The sequence below is a fragment of the Poecilia formosa genome, unplaced genomic scaffold (assembly GCF_000485575.1).
Source record: "Poecilia formosa unplaced genomic scaffold, Poecilia_formosa-5.1.2 Scaffold11, whole genome shotgun sequence".
Classification (NCBI taxonomy): domain Eukaryota; kingdom Metazoa; phylum Chordata; class Actinopteri; order Cyprinodontiformes; family Poeciliidae; genus Poecilia; species Poecilia formosa.
The window spans coordinates 4,043,910-4,050,868 of record NW_006799950.1 but is presented as its reverse complement, the minus strand read 5'-3'; the positions used below and the strand labels follow the sequence as shown (position 1 = coordinate 4,050,868).

General features: G+C 39.9%; 1 protein-coding gene across 1 annotated transcript in view; it reads left to right on the top strand.

The window, feature by feature from the left end:
* The first annotated feature begins 5,841 nt into the window (after positions 1–5,841).
* Positions 5,842–6,959, top strand: part of frmpd1a (FERM and PDZ domain containing 1a) — a 37,508-nt gene continuing 36,390 nt past the window's right edge. The window contains exon 1 of the mRNA XM_007544720.2: positions 5,842–6,160. The gene's annotated coding sequence lies outside the window, so the exon portion shown is untranslated. The remainder of the gene's footprint in view (positions 6,161–6,959) is intronic.

The window sequence follows — 6,959 nt, the reverse complement described above, 5'->3', positions numbered from 1 at the left end:
GTGTGTGTGTGTGTGTTTGTGTGTGTGTGGGTGTGTGTGTGTGTGTTTCTGCTTAGTTTCGGAATAGGGTGAACCCTGTTCACATTGAATAAAAGGGTGTTTCCTCACTTGTTGCCTCATAAAAAGATACAGATGCTAAGACGAGCTGTTTTTGTAGGTTTGTTAATTCTGCTGATATGAGTGTTGTATGGAACAATTCTGAGTAGTCAGAGCCGAACTCACTGTGGAAAACACGTAGATCATCTCAGGTAAAACCTTTCATTGAGCATTCAAGCTAACAGTCAAGTAGAGAAGAACTCGTTCAAGTTGGATTTCTACCAATTAAGACTAATCAAACAAACCCAAAACTCTCCAAGTCTTTGGTTCAAGCTTTAGATTATGTTTCATTTTGTCTGTCCTCTCAACCAGGCAACCTCAGGCTGCTGAATGTGCAATGACCAAAACCCAGCTGGGAGCCACAACTATCCTGGTCTAACTGAACAACTGCAAACAAAAACTACTGACAAGAAATGTGACAATTACACAACTTTTTTCTGAGAAGACATAAAAATGTTGGCAGTGACGTGCAAAAACATTCATACACTTAGAACTTTTTCCACATTTTGACACGTCTCAATTGGAGACTTTATTCTATTTTATTGGAATTTTACATTAGAAGGAGCTAATGTTTTTTTGCTCATAAAAATTTGAAGTGTTCGATATGCTCGACAGAATCCCAAACCTTGTACATCTCTCTCAGCACTTTACAGTCTGTCATCTAAAAATAATGGCAATGTGTATAAAACTACTGCAGAAAAAAATAAATAAATAGGCCAAAGACAGAGTTATTCAGAAAAAAACAACCAACACATCCATGGTAACTCTGGTGGAGCTGAGGAGATGATTGCATCCTAAAACTCATGAATCAGACCTAAATATAGTGGAGAATCTGTGGAAAGACATTTTCTATCCAGTCTGACTGAATTAAAAATACTTTGCAAAGCAGACTTGAGAAAATATTAAGGATAGCTATAGCGTAGAATAAGCAAAGAGACAATCAAAAGGTTCTGATGGACTTGGCTGATCAGCAGTAATCAATACCGCACAGATTTTTGAGTAAAAAAAAGAAAAATGTACTTGACTTTGACTTTTGCAAAAGTAAAAAGGTGCAGGCGGGCCCTGCTCTGTGTAGCTGCAAACTTGTCCCTCCGATCAGATTTTCTCCAAACTGTGATTGCTCTATTATCTACACTAGATAAGATACTGACTTCTCTTGCAAACCCCACATGACTCCACTTCAAAAAAATAAAAAATAAAAAATCCCTTTAGCCATAACGTTGCCCGGTGCTGCTGATTCTTGTCCTATCAAACTCAGAGTATGAAAAGCACAAACAGCAAGCAGCCTATCCTTCCCCTGAAAGTGGCAGCGCGTCTCTACCACGACTGCACCGACCAGCTCCACAGTCACTAGGGAAACTTGGCCATTTCCCAGGAACGTCCCGCGAAGAATGGCAAAGGCTCACGTCTGCAGCCGATTAGGGAGCGAGATTAAGGCCTGCCAGGAGAAACCGGGCCATGGTGGAGGTGTGGGTACTGTGAGAGATGGAATGAATAAAAGACAAGTTCAAACCAAAACCAGACCTGCTGGGCTTATCCACCATCAGCTGCTGAGTGGCTGAGCTTTCTGATGAAGATGCAAGGAACCATGTGGAGTAAAAGAAGACGGAGGGGAGGGAAACGCCCGGCCATTAAGTTTACATAGGTTTCAGCCCCCACCACCAACCGTTCCCATGCCATCCAAAATATATTAGCTCTTCTTTCCTTTTACCTTCATCTCATCTCTCACCCGACGTGATGGCCCCCTTTGAACCGGCCTCATGCTGGTGCTCTGAGCTCTTATCCCGTCTGTCCTCATAACAATTTACAGTAGCACACTTCTCTATCTGCGATAACCCTCTGGTGGGAGAAAACAGCTTCATCTCTCTCTGTATTAGACACACGGCTTTGGTTTCGATGAGATCTTCATCTGGATCCTTTTCATCTTTATCCTAATGAAGCTTTGCTTTGAAATGTTTGTTGCACTGCTGGAAATCTACACCGCACATCTGCAACTACTGTTTTAGCGCAGGATTACGAGGGTGAATAATTTCAGACGGTGGCACGAGATTGCAGGGACGAGTTTATGGAGTTTAAGTTCAGGATAAAATGAATGCCAAGGAGGGTAAAGTTCTCAAGTGCTTATAGATAACCTTTTGATATGAAGAGTCGTAAACAAACACAACATTATTGTTGTAAATTGTTTGTGACAATGTGCTGATAAAATATTAGGTACCGATGTATGCGCTTTGGTTGTGTCCCAAATCTGATTTGGGCATCTTTCCAACAGACGTCGCCTGTATAGCAGTAATGAACAGAACATAAAACATAACCATTATTATTGTTCACAACTGCAAAAATAATAAATCAGCGCACAGCACATTACGCCAGTGACTTATTCACATGAATGTGTTTTATAAGGCAGAGGTTTTTTAACAAGTTCAACATGCTTGTGGGTTTAAGTGAGAGTCTGAACTGGTGACTATTTGCTTGTTTAGTTAACTTTAATGCCATGCAGTATTGAATATTTTCATGTCTTCTCATATTACCAAAAATAACTTCACTATATTCATAGTCATTTTATATAAAAGACCAACACAAAGTAATAGTTGTTACAAAGGGAAAACATGGGGTTCACCTATTCATCTTTGTAAAATATCTCAAGCCAAGGCAGGGGAGACTCTGTGAACAGTAAGTTTTAGCTCAGATTATTAATTGGATTTTTTTGTAACATAAACATGCTTTGACTTCTTAAAACAATTAGATTTTATTTAGGAGTGCCAGATTGAAAGGCAGGATTTTTTATTTTTTTTAATTTTATTTTATTTTTTGTATAGCTTATGGGAAATTCAAAGGGAAAATGCTCAAAAACATAATATACATCTTATGTAAACCAATAGAAAACATAAGCCATTCAAAAACAGAGAAACTGAAGTAAATGAGTTAGTTTATCAAACGTGGCTGCAGTTGTGAACCTGGAGGTGTGGATGCTGTAAGCCGCTGCTTAGTTTACTTATGAGTGTTTACTTCCAATAGGCTTGGATTTGATCAAATGAAGATATTTGTGTATCGATATACGCGTGTCGTAGTGTTTTCTAAGATTTGGAAAGGTCCCAGACTTTTCATTTGTTAATTTTAAAGGATAAATCAGCTGCCTTCATTTGTTTTGGTTCACCAACTTTGCCCACATTTATGTGACATGTTCCAATAAATACATTTCTCCTTCCTTCACTCTTTTTGTAATCAGGAGTAGCTCCACCATCTAGTGGTTGTATCAGAAATACATCAGCTGTCAAAAACATACCCCACTGGCAATAAAGCGTCTTCTGATGTAGTATGGAAAAGGCCGTGCATGTTGCTTCAGTGTCAACACAAACAACTCCAAGCCAGTCATCTGAAGTTCATCCATATTAGGATAATGATGCTAATAAGGCTAATGACAAAAAAAGAGGATGATCTTCTTTTCTTTCATGTTAGCCATGAAACAAGAACAACATCTCTGTTCCTTAGGACAGTGCTGAATGGATTTTGGCTTCAGAGGGTGGCTCATCCGCTTTGAAAATCCTTTTTCTTTTTTTTCTTTTATTCACATAAGAGAGGAGGCGACTGGAGCTAGTGAGAGAAAGCAGGCAAAGGATTGTTTGGAGTCAGAAACACATTTCAAAGGCTTCCCCAAAACCAGACTGCAAAATCTGAGATGAAACCAACTAATAAAGCGCCACACAGTAATAAATAATGCAACAAGAGGAAACAACATGAAAGATCTTTTCATCTCCTTACAGAGAGGAAACTGGAAGAAGAAAAGACGAGAATGTGTGTACACTGTTCTGTGGTTATTGGAGTTGTTTGTTGGACCTGCTTTAAAAGTTTCGGTCTCGAGAAGAAATGTATCTTTTTTAAAATTCTTGAAGACATAACTTCTTTAAGGTTTACAGAAAAAAATGACCAAAGGAAAAATATATTCTTATTTATTTTTGAGCCAAACCCAAAGACCTCTAGCATTTGGCCTCAGTCTCCTCACTTGTATTTACTAATCTTTAGACATCTTCAGTTGTGGGCTCTGATCTAAGATTCAGATTCGTTCATTAAGGGTGCTTTGCTTATTTTTTTTAATCAAAGTTCCGTCTTGTAGACGATTTTCTAACCATAACTTCCCTGCCCTTATTAGTAGAAGAGCAGAGCTGAATCTTATGACTCAGTACACTCAAAAGGCAAAAAATAAAAAATAAAAAAATCCCCTTGCACCCACCCAAAATAGTTGTGTCCACGATCTGACGGCCGAGGACGGAGATCAAACCAACCTCAAAGCAGGGAGGTCGAGACAAGAGCAACAAAAGAGTTTCCTCCCCGTTAAAATAGAGCAGACTTGAGTTGGATTGGGGGCTTTGTAAAAAGAAGACGATCAAGCGATGACTGGAAGTGGGGTTATGACGTTATTATTATTATTATTATTATTATTATTGGAGGCTGCATAAAGGATTTACAGATCTTAATGGTGCCTGTGAAAGCTGTGTTTGTGTGTTGGTGGAGGTCAGAAGCAAAATTACAAAAAGTGAAAGAGAATTTGTGCAACACTGACATCTTGCGGGCAGAAGTGTAAGCTGACTGTATGCGCTCAGAAAATTTCAACAAATGGATTCAAAAACCGACACTCGTGAATTTTACTTAACAAAATTAAATAAGATTAAGTAGAAATAACTTGTTTTGGCCATCCAAAAAGAAAAGTAATTAAACCAAATTTACTGGAAAACCAGAGTTTCTTCAAGTTACTTGAAGACTTTGTACAAATAACTTATAGCTATCTCGATCCATGTTTCCTCTTTACTACTCTTGAGTCTCAAGTGGATGTCTGACTTCCTCATCCTCTCTAAAGGAGACCCCAGACGTCCTGTGGAGGAAAGCCACTAGATGAGTGCAGGATCAACTAGAAAACCAAGAGCCAGCCTTATGCTTAAATATGGTGTTCTCTATGAACAAACCTTGATGAACATAGAGGTTCAAAATCAAAACACTGCTTATGTTCACCTGCAAATCATCTGGTGCATGAGGCAGAACTGAAGATGAGCCAGTTCTCATCTTCTGACAAATGGACCGACATCCATCGTTTAAAAGTGGTTTTCTTTTTGAAAATAAATAACATCCAACATGCCTTTTTATTAAAGTGTGGAGATACAAATAGATGAGTCGTTTTCAAGATTGATACTTCCTTAAAATTTTTGATTATCTTATTAGAAATTGCTTTAAAACCCAAATCTGCCAGGGATTTGAATAATTTTAACTAACTGATTCTAGCCTTGAAAATGAATCCGGATATAAATAACTTCAGGTGCGTAGTAGTGAAGAACTATCGCCAGCAGGGGGCGACAAATACCTTTTTTCATTCAACGAAATGTGCCATTATGTTATTTGTGTGAGCTAATCAGGTTGCGTCATTAATCTCAGTTTAAAAAAATATATATTAAATGGTATGCCTATTTATAACTTCGACTTTGAATATATTTTACCTTCTATCTCGTTTACTGCGCAGTCAGGAAGGCTGAAAAGCAGATTCGCACCCTGTAAACAGACTCTATTTCGCACAAGTGCAGGTGTGTAAATAGCGACGCCGACTCCAATATTTGTTTTCGGCTTGTGTCGGTTTAATGCAAACTTTAACTGGGTTTGTGTTTGACAGAGAGATGGAGAAGAGACGTGGAGAGAACAGTGCCAGAGAGAGAGAGCGAGCGCGACAGAGAAATTGGGGGGAAAGGGAGAGACAGAGAGAGAGAGAGAGAGAGAGAGAGAGAAAGGGAGATGGGATTGTTGATTGAGAAGATTACCGACGCTTAAGCACCTCACCCCGTCCCTTCGCATCACCTGCTCCGGGACCTATGTATGGACAAGCAGACGCTCCCTCTGATTTCTGCCGGAGGATGTGGCGCTCTGAAACCCCCAGGTGATATGGATTAACTGGCTTCTTCGCTGTCTGAGGAAGGTGCGGCTCTTTTGCGGCGACTCTCCAAGTTCTTCACCGCTACAAGGGCCGGTCGGGACGGCCCGCCCTGCGCTCAGGAGAGGATTATAGGACAGGAACAGCCGCTACTCGGTAAGGTCTTAAACCCTTGATGTTATACAGCCAACTAGACCCACTAACCACAAGACAGAAAGTGCCTAAAATAGATTAGAATTGATCGCAATTGTGTTGGTTTCCTTTCAGCGCATCTCCGTAAAGGAAATGACTAAAAAAAAATTAAAAAATAAAAAAAAAAAATAGGGAGAGAATAAAAATTAAGAGAAAAGATTATATTGAAGTTCCCAATAAGCTTCCACCGTTGTTTTGCTGACTTGCACGGTGGTTCAGGTGGTGGCAATGTTGCCTTGCAGCAAGAAGGTCCGGGGTTCGAATCCCGTCCTGGAGTCTCTCTGTATGGAGTTGACATGCGTGGGTTCTCTCCGGGTACTCCAGCCATCTCCCACAGTCCAAAGACATCGACAATAGTGCTTGTGTTTGCGTGCACGGTGGTGTGTCTCTGTGTTGCCCTGTGAAGAACAGCCAACCTGTAAAAGGTAAATACCCCACCTCCTAACCATTGACCACCAGAGACAGGCTCCAGCCTCCCATTGAACCTGTGAGGATAAACAGTAGATGTTGTTCTGCTGATCACAAATGTGATAATTAGGTGTTTATTATGAGGTTCATCTGTGCATTAAGTGAAAAAAAAAAACATCTACAGAGCTAATAAATAAATAAATGATCTTCAGTTTCCCTACCCATACTCCTCCATGAGAGCCAGTGCAGCTTTAGGTGAGAGCTGCCAGTCTTTCATAAACTTACCTCAGTCAAGTAAGCAACAATGGGTAACCAAAAGGTGCTATGTTGACTTTTTATACCCTGGAACTATCTG